At 39.0% G+C, this 20,452-nt stretch overlaps 1 long non-coding RNA gene and 1 pseudogene across 9 annotated transcripts in view; both read left to right on the top strand.

The window, feature by feature from the left end:
* The window catches only part of LOC140611720 (uncharacterized), a 117,992-nt gene that overhangs the window by 33,530 nt on the left and 64,010 nt on the right, over window positions 1–20,452 (top strand). The gene's annotated exons all lie outside the window — the stretch shown is intronic.
* Window positions 13,006–19,276, top strand: LOC140611550 (large ribosomal subunit protein uL16m pseudogene; annotated as a pseudogene).

The raw sequence follows: 20,452 nt of genomic DNA, 5'->3' as shown, positions 1-20,452 counted from the left end.
AGGGTCCTTCCTGATCCTCCTTTGGATGTAAGAGTTCATAAACACAAAGGCTGGCTTCAGGAAGCCAATGAAAGACTTAATTCTGGCAGAATTTGAGGTGGAGGAAAAGGGAACTGGGTACTCTTCTGCTCTGTAGTCCTTTGTTTCCCCATGATGTTATCTCTGCCCTGTCTGAGGAAGGCAGGGTAAGGCATGTGGGAGCAACAGAAGGCAGTGTGGCCAGCCTAAAACAGGTTGGTGAGGCAAGAGGGACTGAGAGCTACTGAGTGGGAATACCACTGAAAGGTTAAATCCAGAATAGCATGGTAGATTCTTGGAACAATGAGATAGTGATGGGAACAACATGGATAGGTAGAGATAGAGTGATGAGTGGCTCAGAATCAAGGCTAGGTTAAAAGCGTGTTGCCGGTAAGACTATCCTATGGCAATTGAGCTTAAGCTCAATTTTCCTTGAGCTGGTCACCTTTTCATAAAGGAAATGTTTAGGTGAAGCAGTGGACAGGGGCCTCATGTATGGCCTGGCCTGGCCAAGGCTTAACGGGAGCCAGCCGTATTGGGATTTATATTGCCTCTGTATCAGTTAGGACTGGTTTCTGCCTCATGTGTCACTTCATGGCTATAAGATGGATACTGGAGATCAAGATATCATATCCCCATTCTTTCAAGACATTAGAGGAGGGGCAAGGAGAAAAGAGTTAGAGTCAACAGATTTTCTCTAACGTCTTCTTGCCAGGATGGTATCACTTGGTAATGCCTGGGGATTCTAGCAAGGAAGGCAGGAAATGAACAAATGAGCTTTTGCATCCTCTTGAATAGATAGAATCAGTAGAGAGCTGATTTGGGTCTGGGGAAACCAACATACACTGTCTTTCACTCGTTCCAAAACACTCCTTACCACTTGCTTCCTTCCCACTCTATCCCACATGACAATGTTTTCTAAAAAGTAGAGAATGCTCAAGGATGTTTCTAGTGGAAATAGTCATCGAACTCATTTAAGTCCTCTTCGGGTATCCACCCAATCTGCTTGGATATGCAGAAAACCTATTTCTCTTGTTTGATCACCTTTCATTCTTGTAGCAGATTTGTTTCCTCTTGGCCCACCTCTGATTTCAACTGCAGCCATGGTGGACATTTCTATGCATGCCACTAAAAATCTTCCACCTCAGACACCCACCTCCTCTCTATTTACCTGCCCCAGGGTTTTCAGCAAACCCAAAATAATTCATTGGCCCATACATGTGAGTAGCCCAGAAGTACAGGAAAGCTTATTTTCCTCGAGATAACCCTTCTCCAGGGGCAGACAGGAGTCAGTAGACAATACCCCTAATCTGCACTTGGACAATATTGAGGAGCATTCTACATGCTTCTTTGAGGTTCCCAGCTAGTTGAACACTGTAGAAAGCAGCCCAACAAATCCCTCTTACCTGTTTGTTTTCTTCCTCTGCCTAATTCTCCCTTCTTTATTACTCTTGCTTCTTGGGATCACCTGTATAGGTGAGGAGGCCTGCACCCACATCCTTGTCTCAGACCCTGCTTTGAGGGGAGCCCAAACTAAATCTCATTGGAACTCCGTAGTAATTTTTACCTTTTGGCATTTCCACAGTATCCTTCTTTTTACATACTACCTTTTGAAGGGAAGCTAGGCTTGATTTCTCCATGAAAACTAAAAATTTAGGTATGTGAACAATAATCTATTATACAAATATAAACATGTCATATGTTTTTCTGTTGGGAGAAACAAATATGTCAGAGAGTATTCTTCTCTCAGAATCCCTTATTGGACCAAGGTATTGACTGATAATTATAAATGTGTATGTGTCTAGGAGAGTCAGCAACAATATAGAAGCATTTACAAAATAGTGTGCCAAGTGCCTGGTCCAATGGAATGAGCGAAGAATCCACCATCAAACAGACATAATTTCTGCTCTCAAATCACTCATGGAGTGGAGGTGGGGTGTGGGAATGGTCAGGTAAACAATGATCCATGTGGTATATGCTATAAGAATCTGCAGATCTTTGTGACTGATGAAATGGGGAATGGGAACAAAAAAGACATAGGGAGGACGACCTTGGATGACTCCAAGCTTTCCAGCCTGGATGACTGGGTGGATGGAACAAAATTAACCAAGACAGAAAATGCAAGGGCAATAACAGATTTAAAGAGAAAGATGATATGTTGAACTTTAAATTATTCAGGTGGAATATCTAGTAGACAAAAATTTAGGTCTAGAGATAAGGAAAGAAATCTGGATTGGACTGCAGGTTTGGAAATAAGGTTAACAATGAATAAGGTTAATACTATGGAAATAAATTAGATCAGCAGGAAAAGACAAGGGGAAAAAATCAAGTGGAAGATTAACCCCAGGAAGCAGCAGGACTAATAAAAGGATTAAGAGGAAACAGCAAGGACTGAGAAGGATTGACTTACAGAGGTAGAAGAATCAGATGGGAGTGTTTCTCAATTCTTGAAAGACAAAGGAGGTGAGATGCAATTTAAAGTGCCTGATGCTATGCTATGGAGAGCTTAAGTAGGAGATAAAGACAAGGGCCTTCAGTGTCAGTGACTTCAGATATCAATTTCAGTAGAGTGGTGGACAAAGGACATCTGGTACATTATTTTACTCGCTGCAGCCTGTGTCTCCTCAGTAGCCATAAAAGACAGGCATTAACATTGCTTTCTAGAGCCTCTACGTATAATCCCAGCTTCTTCTGACAACAGAAGCAGTTTTCTTCACCTTCCTTTTTTCGTTCTCCTTCTCCTCCCCAAACATACTGAGATTTATTTTCCTCCTATGTGGAGGATCATTCTCCCCCCACCACCTTTCTATTTGCTATGTAGAACATGCTGCTGTTTCTTCGCTTATTTGCACACCAAGTTGTGGTAAAAAGAACTGTCATACAAACAGAAACTCTCTGAGTTAGTGGATAGTTTCTAATTTGTGTTAATGAACTTGGCAAAAAACACCCCCACTAGACCATTACTCCAACAAGGCTATGTGGCACATGCCAGATGATTGGGTTAAAACAATTTGACTGAAAAGACAAATTGGTAGAAACCCCAAACTGGTTGCAAAACCATATTTCCAATCACTTGTTTCACATCTTTTCAGACATTGATGCTTGCTTATTTTACTTTATCATGACGAGTCATGTAAAGAGACTAGTCCTGCACTTGGAGTGGGTTTGCTAAATGCAGAAAAATTACAAAAACAAAACAAAACAACCCACAAACCCACCTGAATTTTTTTTTCAAAATGGTTATGGGAACAACCTAAGATCAGAAATAACTTGTGATGTGAAACATAATACAAGTTATATAGCAAGCTGTTTAGCCCTAAGGCAGTAAATACTGAGAGGGTTTGGGAAACTATGTGCTGTGAGCTGGTTATGTGAGTGTAGAACACTGTGGAAGCTGGTTTAGGGATTCGGTAAGATGATTATAAATCTGGTTCTAGACATACTGAATTTGAGTTAGGTCTGGATACAATCTATAGAAAGGTCTAGATGAAAAAGTCAAAAAGGAATGTATAAATGGGAAAGGAAAAGCTGAAGAGAAATGAAGCTGAAGATTGGAGAGGCCATCCATGCCACTGTTACTTTCAACTGAATGTGATCTAACTAATGCAACACAGGGTGAAAAAGGAAAGAAGTGCTAAAGAAAAAGACAAGGCGAAATCTAACATCAAAATTTAAATCTTTCATCCAATTAAAGTTTATCCTACCTGCCAGCTCAGAATTGACTCATGGCTATAAATCAGCCATGGGGAAAGAGGGAGTGGGATACTCTACTCTTTCACTATCCTTTCTCTCCCCTTGCAAACACACATTTTTCGCTACCCTTGGCTCCTTCAGGGCCAGGGGCAGAAGAGAAACAAGAAATAAGGCATGATGCTTTAACTAATTGGTGCTGTTGACTATACTCTCTCACACTGGGGATTCAAATGCTGACTCTTTCATGGCACACATTGGTGAATTCCTCAGGGATCTCCACTTGCCCTGGTTCTTGACTTAGGTGGTTTCCTCTCCAGATAACCTCTTGTGATACCCCATCAGCTTCTATCCCTGGTGATAACCCCACATGACCTTGTTCTGCCATGATTCCCTCACCCCAGTGCACAGCCTTTTGTGTTGGAGCCCTTTAGGAATGGCTCTCAATGTGGCCACTTCACCACCCATTCACCCAGAACTGGCCTGAGGAACATTTGGCATCTTTGCTCTGCCCAGTCCTATTGCTGCCTTCTCCCCTTGTCTTGCCCTCTTGGACTACTCTGGTTTCTTATTCGCAGTACCCCTAAGCTCCTAGTAGCACACATAGGTTTGACCCCAAAACTCATCTGTGTGCACTCTGGTCATGGCAGCACATGGCAAGTGTTGAACCAAGAGATGCAAGGTCAGCTCCTGTTCTGGCAGATAACCCTAGTATCTAGGAGTCCTTCTCTTGAGGCCTCCCAAATGTACTTATGAACATGTAGCTCCTATCTTTCCTCATAGAGAGAGCAGGGGAAATGCCTTCTCTACAATGAACTCTGTGCAAAGATTTCTCTTCCCCGGAATCCTTAGTTTGCTTTTATACAGTGTGTTGGGGGTGAAGGTCACAGAACTAGGTTAGATACTTCTCAGCAAATCATGCTGGGATGTATCTAGTGACTATAGAATGTAGAGGGATTACCCATTATCTTCAGCTTTGTATTTTAGCTGAAATTTCAAGGCAATAGGAAATGTTCTATTCCATTGCTTGCTACACTTGTGCTTGAGAGTGTGCGGTAATTTTTATGGGTTACTTATAAAATGAAGAGGTTGAATTCATCTTTCTAAAGTCTCCTCTGTCAGTAAAATATGCTGGGACTTCCCTGAATCCCTTTATTTGAATCTAGCTTCTCGAGAAAATAAAAAATCAGGAAGTAATCTTCAAAAGGCCTCAGAACAAGTAAAAATAGAATTTAAAAACACATACACAGCACGAGTACTTAATTTAGTAGGAGAGTCCCTTGGGTCTCTCCTCAGTGCCTAATTACCCTGTTTCATATACCTTAGCTCAGATTAAATAATTGAATACTATAAAAATTAGTGTTCTTTTGTTGCAAATAACTTAAAAGTGCCTATCAACTAGGATATTTATTACAATCAAAAATCTAACTCAAATAGACTTTAAAATTTTTAAAAATTTAAAAAAAAGGTACCATCCATGTAAGTGACATGTCTACAGGCCTCAGGCAAACTTTGACCCAGGTTCTTAGCAAGGACCTAGTTTCTTCTCTTTTTACCTGCTGGTTTTGACTTTATCTTAAATCTAACTTCCCTTACCGTTGTAAGGAGTCTATCAGAAGCACCTGACCCTTAAATATCTCATTTATGTCCACTGGGCATTTTTGCTAACTCCTTTAAAAAAAAAAAAAAAAGATTTTATTTATTCATGAGAGACACAGAGAGAAGGCAGAGACATAGGCAGAGCTAGAAGCAGGCTCCTTGCAGGGAGCCCAATGTGGGACTCGATCCTGGAATTCTGGGATCATGCCCTGAGCTGAAGGCAGACGCTCAACCGCTGAGCCATTCAGGCATCCCTTTTTTGCTAACTCCTAAGAATGAGAAAGGAAACTTTTCTCTCAGAAGTTCCCAGAAAATCCTTTTAATAGCTGAATCAGAACAAATGAGGTCATGCGCTCACTTCTGCATCAATAACTTTATACAGGAGTATAGAATGTTCTAACTGGCTTCAGTCTGGGCCCACTCTGATACCAAAGTTTAGTATCAATTCTACTGAAAACATATGACTGGATATTTGGGGAGTTGTTAGGAAGGAAGAAATAAAGAATGGATGATGAGAAGCATCAACAAATGTCCACTACACCAACTTGGGGGAGGGAGAACAGAAATTATTATCAAAATATGGTAATGTCTTATAGAACCTAAGGACAGGAATGTTCTGGACCTCAAGAAGGAAGAGTATTGGTAATGAGAGTTTCTTTGTGAATCCTTGCACACTTTTTCACGGCCTCTTGTTTCTCCTCATTAAGCATCTACTTTACATAGATCTTAGAATACAGGCCATATGATGGGCTTAGCTAATATCTTCTCATAACTCCCAAGTTCATGTATTACAATTACAGACTCACAGAGAATTTGATCTCACTCTGGGTCCAGACTTCCCATTACTGAGAGGGACCATTGATTAGTCTAGTCAGATAGGCTTCCCTTCATGCAGTCAACTGTTACCAGGCACTGGATACCATAAGTAAACTTTGCTTCTTCTAGGAACATGCTCCTGTTTATCAGGGAGGAGTTAAGGTCACCACAGCGAGCTAGGCACCTTTCACACAATGTGTCTACCACAAATAGTAACTGCTTTAGACAGACATATCACTGCAACCTGTTAACAACAAGAGAAAGAAAAAGAATTTACAAATCAGACACAAAAATGTAAGAGTATGGAAATTTATCAAGATAGTTCCAAATGACCCAATAGTCCATATTCATGATGATAATGCTGAGTCATTTAATGAGACAGTAGGTTTACTCTTTTCTAGTTAAATTGAAATTTTATCCTTCTGGAATTATGTGGGGCCACTGTTATCTAGTTAGTATAACCTACAGCTACCCTATTCTGTCTTTTGTCATTTCCTTAACCTCTATACATTGTTGAGATTAATTGTTAAGATTCCCTTCATTGTGCATATCTGCAGTTATTTCCAATTCTGAACCACTATAGTTGTTTCTGACATGAGTTCTTTCAACACACATTTCCCTCTCACCAAATAGAGATGCTTGATGATGATTTTCCTCTCACTAAATAGTATGCTTGCCTTCTTCCATAATGTATATGTTTTTCTTTACATAGTTTTGACTGAAGTGATGAAGGTAGATGTTATTTATTTTAGTTCCCAGAGGAGAAGTTGTCATCAAACTGTTTATAGATATCATTATTCCCAAGTTTTGGTCACAAAACTGAATATGTGTACTAAATGGTTTTTCTGTGCTGAAGTCTGATCTACTTGAGAAATAATGCTGTCTGTGCTAAAAGACCCTCAAGCACACAGAACTGGAATAAAGTAACAGAGATTTATTACCAGAGAAACCAAAATAAATTGTACTCATCTTTCAGTGTGACAGGAATGCTGAGAAGCTAGATCCAGGACCACCTCCCTTGAGCGTCTGTCTTGTTTTTCCTTAATTTTTCTAGATTTATATACCCTTCTGGAGACAGCAGCGTCATGGTTCAGAATGCAAACTCTAGAGTTAGGAAACATGGTAGCAGTTAAAAACATGGGCTGGATTACAATCCGATGTCTTTCACAGGGAAATTAGGAAAATTACTTACTTTCCCTCACTCATTTTTCTTCTTTATACAAGAGTAATAATGATAATAATACCTACCTCACAGGGTGGCTGTATAAATGCAGTGCCCATATTTAGTGCACTCCGTCTATAACCTTCTTTTGTATTCTTTACTAATCTGTTTTCTTTTTCTTGTATTTAAGGGGAAAAAAACATTTTATTTTGAATAAGCATTAAAACCTGAATACACATTACAAGCAACCTCCTAAAAGATTGCAGAGACAGAAAGATCTCATCCCCAGTTACATAGCTGAACCATAACTAGTCCCCAAATAAGACAGTTTGATAGTACCATTTGTCACACATAGTTTATCTTAACTTAACCTGGTTATTAGAGTAATCCTTTGCACTAGCTAATTGACTTTATCTGAAGGAAAAAAAAAACAGCTTTCCATTTCTATGGCAGGAGGTGGTATTATATCTTGGAATAAGGCACCCGTCTAAGATGGGTTTCTATCCTCCTACAGAAATTGGAAGACAGAGGTGCTTATTTCCTTTGCTGTACCCTAAATTACCAAGAAATTTGATATTTTCAGTATTTTTTAAGGTAATTTAACTTTAATAAAAGATTGAGAGGGGCACCTGGGTGGCTCAGTGATTGAGCGTCTGCCTTCAGACTTTGGTCATGATACCAGGATCCTGGGATTGAGTCCCACATTGGGCTCCCTGCATAAAGCCTGCTTCTCCCTCTGCCTGTGTTTCTGCCTCACTCTATGTCTCTCATGAATAAATAAAATATTTTTTAAAAATTTTAATTGAGATATAATTGACAAATAGCATTATATTAGATGCAGATGTACAGCACAATAATTCAATATTTGTATATATTGTGAAATAATTACCACAGTAAGTCTAATTCTTCCAATCTTAATGAATCTTTATATACCAATGTAAGATATCTGAAAAATTTCACCATACTTGAATATCAAATCATTCTTTTTTTTTTTTTTTTTTCAAATATTTCTCAACACTTTTCTGGAACCATCTATCTTAGTTAAAGCCTAACTCTCTTGGTCAGTTCAGATTTCTAAGGAGCAAAGGCCAAATTCCTTGGTAGTGACTGGTACTTTCTTCTGATCTAACGAAGAAATTGCTGTCCTGTTTTTTTTATCTCTCTTTTCTGGAAAATGCCTGGAAATACTCTGGTGCTCATTAAGGATTAAATAGTCACAGTTTGAATTAATGACTGAGCAATGGCCATATGTATCATAATATTTACCTTCCTTTGCCAGTACCTTTATTTATAGTAATGAACTCTTAAAAACAAAGAAAAGAAAATACTAAATCCACATTATAATAGCAGATGCTTAGGGATAATGGAATAAAGCCACTGCCCCTGAGGCAGGGGCTAGGAGTCCCTTTGCTGGAACCAGTCAAAGCTGGTTTAGAGGCATTTACTTCTAAGAAGTACCTCATTATTGTAACTTTGTGGTTTGTACCCAATGGAGGCTGAAGTGGAACGTGTAATGACCTCTGGGTCTGTATTTTGAAATAGCACCATGTGTTAAGTAGCACGTGTTAAGTAGCATCATGTGTTAAGTAGCATCTTACAGTAAAGGAGACTTGAAACAGAATCCAAGACAGTCCTATTTATTAAAACATTGATATTAATAGAGATTTACAAGTGGGCCTATAACCAGAATTTAAGTTTAAAAGTGGAGGTGTAAAAAAAATAATAATGGAGAAAGACAAATTTCTGAAGCACAATTTATGGAATGATTTTATCAGTAATGCTTTCTAGTCTAGAGCAGCAAACCCCTTGAGCCAGTTTCTTTAACTGTACTGCCCCCTGGTGGTAGGATGATTTAGTCCATTGACAGAGGCAGGTTGGAAGGAAAGAGAGGAGAGGCTGGAACAAGGCAGGGGCAACAGGTCAGATAAGTAGAAAAAAGAAAAAGAAAGAAAGAAAATAGAAAATAAGTTTGCTAGAAGAATATTCAGGAGATCCTGCCAGTGAGAATGTTGGGGACAGCACTTGGTACCCTGTAGGCGCTGCTTTTGCTGCCCATCTATATTGGTGAGCACTCTTGAATTCCTTAGGACAGACAACGTTTTGTTTCGTTTCATTTTACTTTACTTTGAAGCCCTGTGCAGGGTAGCTGTTGTGATACTGAGTCACAGTTCTCAGCCACCACTATCTCAGTGCTCCCTATCTCTTGGAGAAATGTGGCCTAGGAAATTAGATGATACTAATCCACAAGCATACACTTGGCAGAGGAGATGTCAGAGTAGCTCCGTGGCCCAGCGGAAACCACTTGGAGGCTGATGGCCAAAAGAGGGCCTTGATGCTTGTTTATAAGTTATGCCTGTCTAATTTCAGTGAGGTGAGGAGGCTTATAATAAAGATCCCATTTAGAGAGATGTTTGAAAAGTAAAAAAAGATAACTAGAAGCAATGTTGAGGAATCAGCAGAAAGTGCCAGCGGCTGTGGCACAAGGTGATTGTCACAATTGAGCATTACCTCTAGTTTTAAATTTCCTCCTACCGAGGAAAAACTGGAAGTACAGGGACTAAAATAGTGTGCATTGCATGAAAGGATGAAATATAACTGTCCTTCAGAGATACATAGTTTCTGTGATTGGATGGAGGTGTTAAATAATGCTGCAGTGGTAATCATTTTGCAATATATACATGTATATAAATGTATCAAATCAACATGCCGTAGTAGTACGTAAACCATAAACTCACACAATGTTGTTGTATGTCAATTATATTTCAATAAAACTGAGGCAAAATTTTAGATGATTTAAGAGATACAGGGTTCCTGGCATTACTTTCCAAAAGGAATTTATCCTAGAAATTCTAGACTCATAAATAAACACTGAATTTAAAGGCATCCAGATGCATAGTCAATTCTCTTCCACCAGAGCTTGCAGATCTGTTACTTGATCTAGGTGAGTACTAGATATGATGAATAGTTCCCGTTTGTCAGTGATTCCTAGCCTCTGGTGGGACCCCTAGTGGGCCATGGAGCTATTGCCATGTGTCTGTGAATATGTATTTTAGATGCATGATTTCAGGAGTAAAAAATTAATGTAATGACGACTAGAACTAGTAATATATAAATTTATGTAAAAGAGCTGAATTCACACTAGCTTTTGGTTATTATATGTTTTCTTAGTTAGATTCTACTAACAATACAGTTGTTAAAATTTGATATTACGAGTAGGTCCTTATGCTTGACCAGGTTATGAACCATTACTGGTGCAGACTGTCTAGATGGTGTTACTGTTCTGAGCAGAGAAAGAAGACTCCCCAGCCCCAACCCCCACCCCTTCCCCAGTCACTACTCTCAATAACTGTTTTTTGTTTTCTGAGATGAGCTCCAGGAAAGGCACCCATGTGCTCAGATGCTCTGGGGCTTTGTTCAGTAATCAGCTTTGTGGTTTTAGGAGGCCCAAAAGAACTTCAGGGCTTTCCACTCTGAGCACTTTGTTCAGGAAGCTTAAGAGACTTGTTGTGGTTTCAGAAGTGACATGCTTGAAGTTCTGGAGTTGGCCCAAACTACTGCTCCTGCTCAAACTGATGGTAGGAAGAGAGGCAGCCATAGGGGCTGTTGGCCCAAAAACTGAAGCTGTGGTTATCTCTACAGACAACGGCTCTTTAGCAAGCTTGCAATTGCTCCATACCTCTTTCATGTGGGCAAAGAAAGAACTTTATCAGACAGAGAGTCTCTATTCTCTTGAAACGCTGGGGTGAGAGGAGAGGAAGTTGGGCAGTAGATCAGGGCAGAATTTACAACAGGGAAAATCACGTTTCTGTTGAGTTGTTCCTTATCACAGGGGCAACTCCATGCCCCTGGATGCGTCATAGATGCTCATGTGCTGGCTGATGCTCAGACTGTAGCATGAGGCCCCCAGAGAGAAGGGAGATCTCTCTGAAGCAAGGCTGAAGTCTTAAGCCAGTGGACTCTGGATCACCTGTCGTGGCTTGGCTGTTTAAGGACAGAGGCCAACGGCTGCAAGATTGCATGGGCATTGCAAAGCCTTGTGAGAGAAGCAGAGGTACACAGTATTTCAGCCTTGCCCCTTGCCACAGTGCCATTAAAACAAGCCATCCAATCACCACCCAAGGACAAGCTGGCACATTTGTTAAGGAAAGTACCAAGGTCACAAATTGTACATCTTTAGTTATAACTCTAAGGGCACATATAAATTTGAGCATCCAACCCAAAATGTCTTTCCTGCTATTTATCATAGCCCTTCAGTTGTACCATTGGAAATTTATTTCTTGGAGTCAAGAGTCTTTTCAATCTCTCTTAGAATACAAATATTCTGGAGCATCTGGATGATGCAGTCCATTGAGTAGCCAATTAGTGGTTTCTGCCCCAGTCATGATTTCAGGGTCATGAGATGGAGCCCAACATCTGGCTCGGGCTCTGTGAAGAGTCTGCTTGAGTTTCTCTTGCCCTCTCTCTCTGCCCCTCCCCACCTCTCTTTCTCTTTCTCTCTAAAATAAATAAAATAAATCTTTTTTAAAAATACAAACATTCTGGTGGGTTTATCCAGTAGGAATAGAGGAAATGACTGATGTCTGGAGATGGGACAGATAGCTGGGAAGGAGCACAGAATGATGGAATAAAAAGTCAAGACATTGTGTTTACAGCTTGTAATGCCTGGAATAGTAATCCATGGTCAGAAACAAGGTGGCAAGATCACAGCCTGTGCAGAGTCTGACTAGCTTAAAGCCCAAATTCTCAATTCCTCCTCCTTTCCTGCCAACCCCTCTTCCACTCTGGCTGACTTAACCTCAAACTTTAAACTCTTCCCTTACTCCTTTTGCTCCAGCAAACCCATCATATAAAAAGCACTGAACCAAGGAAATCTTCACTCACATCTTGATTCTTTAGGTAAGGAATTCCATTTTTATTTTCTCATATAAAAGAGAGCTAGTCCCATCATGGTTCCCTGATGCTAAAATAACAAAAAAAAAAAAAAAAACATATTTTTCTTGCCTTTCTGAAATCTGGAAACCTCTTAAAATGTGTACATTTAATATGGTAGTGTTTCTTTTTTTTATATATCCCCAAAAGCTGTTACTAAATACATGGTGTATCTTCTAATTAATGGTCCCATAGCATTAAAAAGATACAGTTTGTTTTTGTTTTTGTTTTGCTCTTTCTCACAAGTTAATGTAAGGAATGAATGTGATAATTCTTGTGAAAACTTGGCAGTATATCAAGGTAGACAATAAAATGCCATGGGATTTTTTTTTTCCCTAGAGGGCCTCTTATCTCTTGAATGATGGTTCAAATGATTCCCAATGACATCCTATACAATAGACACATGAGGCCTTCTTTCCTAAAGGCACAATGTTATGAAGCTGAGTTCTATTATTGAAAAACTCTTTAATATCATAAAAGTGTCCTGATCATTAAAATAAAAAAGTGATAAAATACAAATATATGTTCTTACAAACATTAAAAGTAAACATAATATAAATTACATGTTACATATATTATATATATTAATTAATACATATTGAAAAGAAGCATTATATATGTTCCTTTAGGGATTTTTCTGCATGTCTGGGTTGACTAAAGTTTCTTAAAATATGAATCTAATGATATTTGGATAGGAAATATCTTCTTATTTTCCTAAATATCCCATAGAAAACATAGTTGGGCTTGATTACTCTGAGACTTATTAAGGTATGATGATTATTTTAGGGATGATGGCTCTTGGGTTTCTGGCAGACCAAGAAACAGGAAGGTTTGGGTACAAACCTTGTGAGTACCTCTCATTGATATGAGGTAAATAGCCCCCACTCTTCTTCCTGGTCTTTTCTTTAGAAAATTTTTATATAGGAGGTATTCTTTCTCAAGTGTCAGACTTCAGAATATACAGTGTCAGGGCTACTGGGGGTCTGACTATGTCATCATTTTCAGATTCCAAGAATTTATTTTCCCAAAGTTAGATGTAAATTTCTGGCAATCAGGATTCAAACTTAGAACCCCTGGTCCTGTGTCCTATGGGTATAAATATTTTTTGCAGCTAAAAAAAATATGTTATTTGTTGAATAACTACTATGTGCTAAATTCCATAGTAGGCATAAGATATGCAAAGATGAATACATGCTCTTACAGATGGATAAGGAAATATGATAAGGACATAAACTAGAAACTCACAGAAGAGAATTCCAAATTGTGAAAAACATTTAAATGTGTGTGATTTGCTAGCAATTAAAAATATGTTAAGAGTCTCCTTGGGGAGCCAGGTACAGGTGACCATGTGGCAGCTGCTTGAGCCAGGGGGCCATTCCTGTGAGCAATACTGTCAGATTCTTAGGCAGTCCTGCCCACCAGTGGGGGACTACAGATGCTGCTCCCAGTGGCAACTTCTGAAGATGTTTCCGTTCCTGAAAAGCCTCAGCTTAGATTTGTTGAAAGGGCACCACTTGTGCCAAAAGTGGGAAGAGAATCTAAAACCTTGGGTGACATATGGGGACCTTTACTGAAGCTACTGAGTTCACTGAAGGCAATTTTGCAATCTTGGCACTTGGTGGTGGTTACCTCCATTGGGACCATTTTAAAATGATGTACCTGACAATGAGCTGCTCTGCGGACCCCAAGAACATGTTTGCCTTATGGAGAGTACCACCTCCTTTCAGGCCTATCACCTGCAAGGGTATGAGACAGTAAGTGGGGGGAGGCAAAAGTGCTTTTGGTCACAATATGACTCCTTGTGAAGGCTGGCTATCTCATAATAGAGATGAGTGGGAATTGTGAATTCAAAGAGATACAAGGTTTCCTTGACTATATTGCTCACAAATTGCCCTTCTTGGAAAGGAGAAAAAATGAGTGGGGAATATCAGAAAGGGAGACAGAACATGAGAGACTCCTAACTCTGGGAAACAAACTGGGGCTAGTAGAAAGGGAGGTGGGTGGGGGGTGGGGGTGACTGGGTGACAGGCACTGAGGGGGACACTTGATGAGATGAGCACTGGGTGTTATTCTATATGTTGGCAAATTGAACACCAATAAAAAATAAATTTATAAAAAATAAAAAAAAACAAATTGCCCTTCTCAGCAAAGTCTGAGTGTATAAGACTCTAGAGAAGATGTGGAAAGATCAGGAGGAATGAGAACAGAACAACCAAACCCCTGTATCTTTCAGCATATAGCCACTGCCAACACTGACGATGTGGGAAGTCCTGAGCCCATATGACTTTACCCAGAAGGGGCAGTCCTGGGGCAAGTTCTGTATGCCTAGATGTGTGTAGTGATAATGTAAGAAATAAATGTACAAAGGTTACTGAGAGAAAAAGAATCTACACTTTTATTCCTCTCATTCTACCCTTAAAGTCTTTGGGTAGCTCTGATGTCTAACCAAGGAGCAGCATATGAGTAGATGATTTCTGAAAAACTGTACAATATCTGTTGATTTTTAAAAATCTTTTTCAAGTTTTTAAATTCCAGTAGTTAATACACAGTGTAATATTAGTTTCGTAGAATTTAGTGATTCAGCACTTACATACAATACCTGGTGTTCATCATAAGTACTCTTCTTAATCCCTATCATTCATTTAACCCATCTCCCCACCAAACCTCCCCTCCAGTAATCCTGTCTACTCTCTGTAGTTAAGAGTCTGTCTTCTGGTTTGTCTCTTTTTTTCTCTCACTACTACGTTCATCTGTTTTGTTTCTTAAATTCTACAGATGAGTGAAATCATGTGGTATTTGTCTTTCCCTGATAGACTTATTTCACTTAGCATAATACTCTCTAGCTCCATGTCATTGCAGATGACAAGATTTCATTTTTTATGTCTGAGTAATATTCCACTGTGTGTGTGTGTGTGTGTGTGTGTGTATCACATCTTCTTAATCCATTCATCAGTCAATGAATATTTGGGCTCTTCCCATAATTTGGCTATTGTTGATAATGCTGCTATAAACATTGGGATGCATGTATTCCTTCCAATCAGTATTTTTGTATCCTTTGGGTAAATACCTAGTAGTACAGTTGCTGGATCATAGAATAATCATATTTTTAGTTTTTTGAGGAACCTCCACACTGTTTTCCTGCACCAGTTTGCATTCCCACCAACAGTGTAAAAGGGTTCCCCTCTCTCTACATCCTTGTCAACATCTGTTGTTTCCTGTATTTTTAATGTTAGCCATTCTGACTGGTGTGAGGTGTTACTTCACTGCAGTTTTGATTTGTATTTCCTTGCTGATGAGTGATGTTAAACATCTTTATATGTCCTGGAAAGAGGAGAGAGAAAGGAGACAAAAGTTTATTTGAAGAAATTATAGCTGAAAAATTCCCTAATCTGGGGAAGAAAACAGACATCCAAATCCAGGAGGTCAGAGAACTCCCATCAAAATCAACAAAAGCAGGCCAACCCCAAGACATAATATGATAAAGAAAAAAATCCTATGGGCAGCCCAGGTGGCTCAGTGGTTTGGCGCCTCCTTCAGCCCAGGGCCTGATCCTGGAGACCCGGGATGAGTCCCACATTGGGCTCCCTGCGTGGGGCCTGCTTCTCCCTCTGCCTGTGTCTCTGCCCCTCTCTCTCTGCGTCTCTCATTAATAAGTAAATTTAAAAAAAAGAAAAGAAAAAGAAAAAAATCCTAAAAGTAGCAAGACAAAAGAAGTCCCTACCTTATAAGGAAAGACAAATAAGGTTAGCAGCAGATCTCTCCACAGAAACTTGGCAAGCCAGAAGAGAATGGCATCATATTTCAATGTACTGAGAGGAGAAAATCTGCAGCCAGGAATACACTAGCCAGAAGGCTGCATTCAGCATAAAAGAGAGATAAAGAGTTTCCATGACAAATAAAAACTAAAGGATTTCGTGACCACTAAATCAGCCCTGGAAGAAATATTAAAGGGGACTCTGGAGGGGAAGACCAAGAGCAACAAAGACTAGAAAGGAACAGAGAAAATCTCCAGAAAACAATGACAAAACAAGTTACAAAATGGCACTAAATACACATCTATCAAGAACTAGTCTGTAAGTAAATGGACGAAAAGTTCCAGTCAAGACATAAGGTATTGGAATGGATAAAAAATACAAGACCCATCTATATGCTGCCTACAAGAGACCTAAAGACATCTGGAGATTGAAAGTGAGGAGATGGAGAAACACTTATCATGCAAATAGACCTCAAAATAAAGCTGGAGTAGTCATACTTAGATCAGACAAACTAGATTTTAAACCAAAGGCTGTAGCAAGAGATGAAGAAGTGCACTATATCATAGTAAAGGAGTTTATCCAACAAGATCGAACAATTGTAGATTTTTATGCCCCCAACTTGGGAGCACCCAAATATGTGAAACTATCTGTTTTTTAAGTGCATTATTATACTTACATTAAATAAAGTTTGAGGATTACCTCAGGAAAAAAATGTATATCTGTAAGTTAATATGAGAATCATTCTTTTCTTTTTTTTGATCTGTTTAAAAATAATGGCTGTATCCAGTGATAGAGAAAGTATGGGTAACTTTCCAATACTGTTGATGAAACAGGAGTTTGGCAATATGTATGAAAATAAAAATATATATCTTTAACCTGACAATTCCCATTTGGGAATTTAAGCAAGGCAAATAATAGAAAAAGGAGCTCAACAATATGTATAGATTTTCATTGGAATATGGTTTGTTTGTTTGTTTGTTTGGAATATGTTTTTAAATAATGGTTTCATATGAGCTTCATTTATAGTGTTGTTAAATAATTTATGTTACATACTTTCAGTGGATTGCTGTGCAGTTGATTATGTATTCCTATGTTAGGAAAGCAATCTACAATGTAGACCAAGTGAAAATAACAGAATGCTATATACAGGCTCACCCTGTTTTTAAAACAGGATTTTCTATTTCTGTTTTTAAAAAAGTATACATACTTATATGCATACTAAGACATTAAGAAAGATCCTCCAAGATGATAAACATGGACCAATCTTTCATTTCTTTTTTATACTTCCCTGTAGTTCCTTAAATTTTTTGCAGTGAGCTTTAATTACTTTTATTATATGAGAAAGATATTAAAATATAAGTATCAAGCACTCTGTCCTCAAGGATGTCACATTTGTATACACAGGCATATTTTTCCAAGATGAAGTAAAAATGTCTAATAATTCTAGAATTTGATGAATTGGCAGAACTAAGCTGTGAGTTCATCTCTCATTTCAAAGCCCAAAGTCCAACTCCAGGAAGAGAGCAGGGGATCCAGACAAGTCTTACCTTCCTGTCCTCCAGTGAGCCAGCCACTCTGACCCTTTTCTCAGCATTTTTCTGCTTATGGTAAATCAGATCCAGGTGATATCATTTTCTTCAGCAGGAGAGGAACTAGAATAAAACAGGAGGTTCCTAAGTTCTAAGCACTCTTTTAGATACTCATATATCCTCCACTGATGAGGTGAGTGTTGATAGACAGAATAAGTGGCACTAAATTGACAGGATCATGACTCACATCTAGTCTTCTAGTTCCAAAATCCAAATACACTTCTATGTATTTGTGTGTTCTCCAACATATAGATTCCTGCTTTAGTGTAAAACAGTTTGTGCCTAAATGTTTGCACTTAATTGAGTCTTCCTTAGAAGAGGTTTATAGAGGGCATATTTCTCTATGTCCTATCTTTCTTTAACTGGCTAGAGACCTGCACACTCCACCCATCCCTCCATCTGTCCTTGCATCCATCCATCTATCCATCCTTACATATATTATCTCCATTTACCCATTTTTCCATCTAGTATTTGTTAAGAGCAACATTGTTTAGAGTTTAAAAGCATGGTCCATAGAATCAAATTGGCTAGATTCAAATCATAGTTCTACCATTTATTTACCAGATAGAGACCATGGACAAATCATTTAAATACTTTGTGCCTTTTTTTGTAAATTGGGGATAATTGTAAATTGGGGATACCAGTACTTACCTCATAATGTTGTGTACATTAAATGACTCAATCAAGGGATCCCTGGGTGGCGCCGCGGTTTGGCGCCTGCCTTTGGCCCAGGGCGTGATCCTGGAGACCCGCGATCGAATCCCACGTCGGGCTCCCAGTGCATGGAGCCTGCTTCTCCCTCTGCCTGTGTCTCTGCCCCTCTCTCTCTGTGTGACTATCATGAATAAATAAATAAAATCTTTAAAAAAAAAAAAAAAAAAAAAAAAAAAAAAAAAAAAAAAAAAAAAAAAAAAAAAAAAAAAAAAAAAAAATGACTCAATCAATCTAAAGTACTCAGAGTAATACCTTGCATGTAATAAGTATATTTCCATCATGATTAATATCATGCTCCAGGCACTGCACTTGATACTAAAATTTCAAAATTGAATTTGAATAGATAGAATCTAGGCAAAATAGATTTCTGCCTTCAAGACTAGCGTATAGTCTAGAGGGAAGGACAGGCACACTTATGATCATAAGCACAAAGTTCTGTGGGGGCAACACTGGAGAAGGCGGGTGTTAAGGAGGGTTCTAGGGAAGAGATTATCTAATCTGAAGTCAACCAGCTAAAGATGGGAAAGGCTGGGAAGAAGGCCTGGAGGCAAGAATGTGTGGCAAGCTTGAGGTACCCAGATGGTTCAGAACAACTGAAGTGCAGAGTGCCGGAGGGGAGGTCAGCTGGCTCTAGTTCTTTGACAACTTTTATAGAAGTTCCTTAAATCTAGTGGCACTCACGACACCCCTTCCCCTTTACTTGCATTTAAATCTTTTTGCCTATTATTGCCCTTAATTAATAACAACACATCAGACCTAACATCTAAGTTTGGAGTTCATGGGTAAAAACTCTCCTTTCATCATGCTTTCAGTTTTTGGGGTGAAATGGCTAAGTGTTTCAGCTACGCCTGTGTCTGGAAACTTCACCATATTTAGAGTCTCAGACTGTGGAAGTGGGATTCACAGTGTCCCCAGCTTTGGGGAAAAGTGATTCCCCCAGCCATTGGATTTGGCAGGCTTTTTGGGACCAGCTGCCTCCCAACACAGAGAACAAGGACATATAGTGGACCCACACTCCTGCCTTCGGTGGAAATAACAGTGTGCCTGGCAGACTGACCAGCTTAAGAAGGCAGATTTATTTTATAGTTCTTATATTGTCTTTCTCTATGATAATAATGTTCCAAGGAAGGAACTTGAGTGCTGAGACTACCGCTGACTAGGATTTTTAAGACTGTCTTGACTATTCCCAAGTCCTACTCTCCCTCTATTTCTTTGTTTGCCTTTAAAGTATCAAGTATTAAAATATTTTTGATTACTCAGTTTTAACTGATGCCTTATTCATCACAAAAGTTATGTATTCTTAATTTTTTTCTTCAATTCTTTTCGTATATTTTCTCTGAAGTATGTGTCTCCTGTTCTATTTTGAGATTCTATTTGAAAAAAACATAAGGATGCTCACTGGCCTGGTTGCCAGTTTCCAGAGAAGGTTCAAATCTTGTTACCTATATCTTCAAAAGGATTTCTGTAGCTCTGTCATAACACCTTCAGTGTTTCTCTGTCGTCTTCTGCTTTCTTTCTGTTTTTTGGTGTAACATCCTCCAGAGGGTATTTTTGGCAACAGAGCTTGTCTGAATCAGTCTCCCTCTCATTTCTGAGGCAAACCAGTGATTCATCTTTGGTTCAGGAGGACTTTCACAAACACAGCTATATTGTTTTGTATCATTAAGGTTTGAGTTAGGGAGACAGATCAACGGGAACTGTCTCAGGGGCATTCAACTTTCCAGTTAGGTCCTCGTTGTTGCTTCTGTCAACAGTAACAGGAAGACTATGAGTGCAAGTGAAAGTCTTCTGAGCCTGATTTTGACACCTCCTCCCCGGCTCAGGAGACCATGAGGTGGGTAGAGGAAGAAAAGCTGGAAGTTGAAATCACAAGTGAATTAAAGAGTAATGAAATCATGTGTGTCCTGATGTACTATCCTGAAAAGGGGCAGGATCCCCTATATTGTATTCCTGCCAAAAGAATTTAGTCTAATTATGCAGAAATAATCAGTCACATCCAAATTATGAGATATTTTGCAAAACAACTAGTTTAGGATTTTCAAAAATATCAGTGTAGTAAAAAACAAAAGATTAGGAAATTATTCTAGATTAGTTTTTAAAATGTGCCAGCAGCATGAGCATCACCTAGGGAGTTTATTGGAAATACATAATTTCAGGGCCCACCCCAGAGTTAAAATCAG

This window comes from Canis lupus, chromosome 20 (assembly GCF_048164855.1).
Source record: "Canis lupus baileyi chromosome 20, mCanLup2.hap1, whole genome shotgun sequence".
NCBI classification, from domain to species: domain Eukaryota; kingdom Metazoa; phylum Chordata; class Mammalia; order Carnivora; family Canidae; genus Canis; species Canis lupus.
Note: the sequence above shows the minus strand (reverse complement) of the source record. Positions and strands in the feature narration are given on the sequence as shown.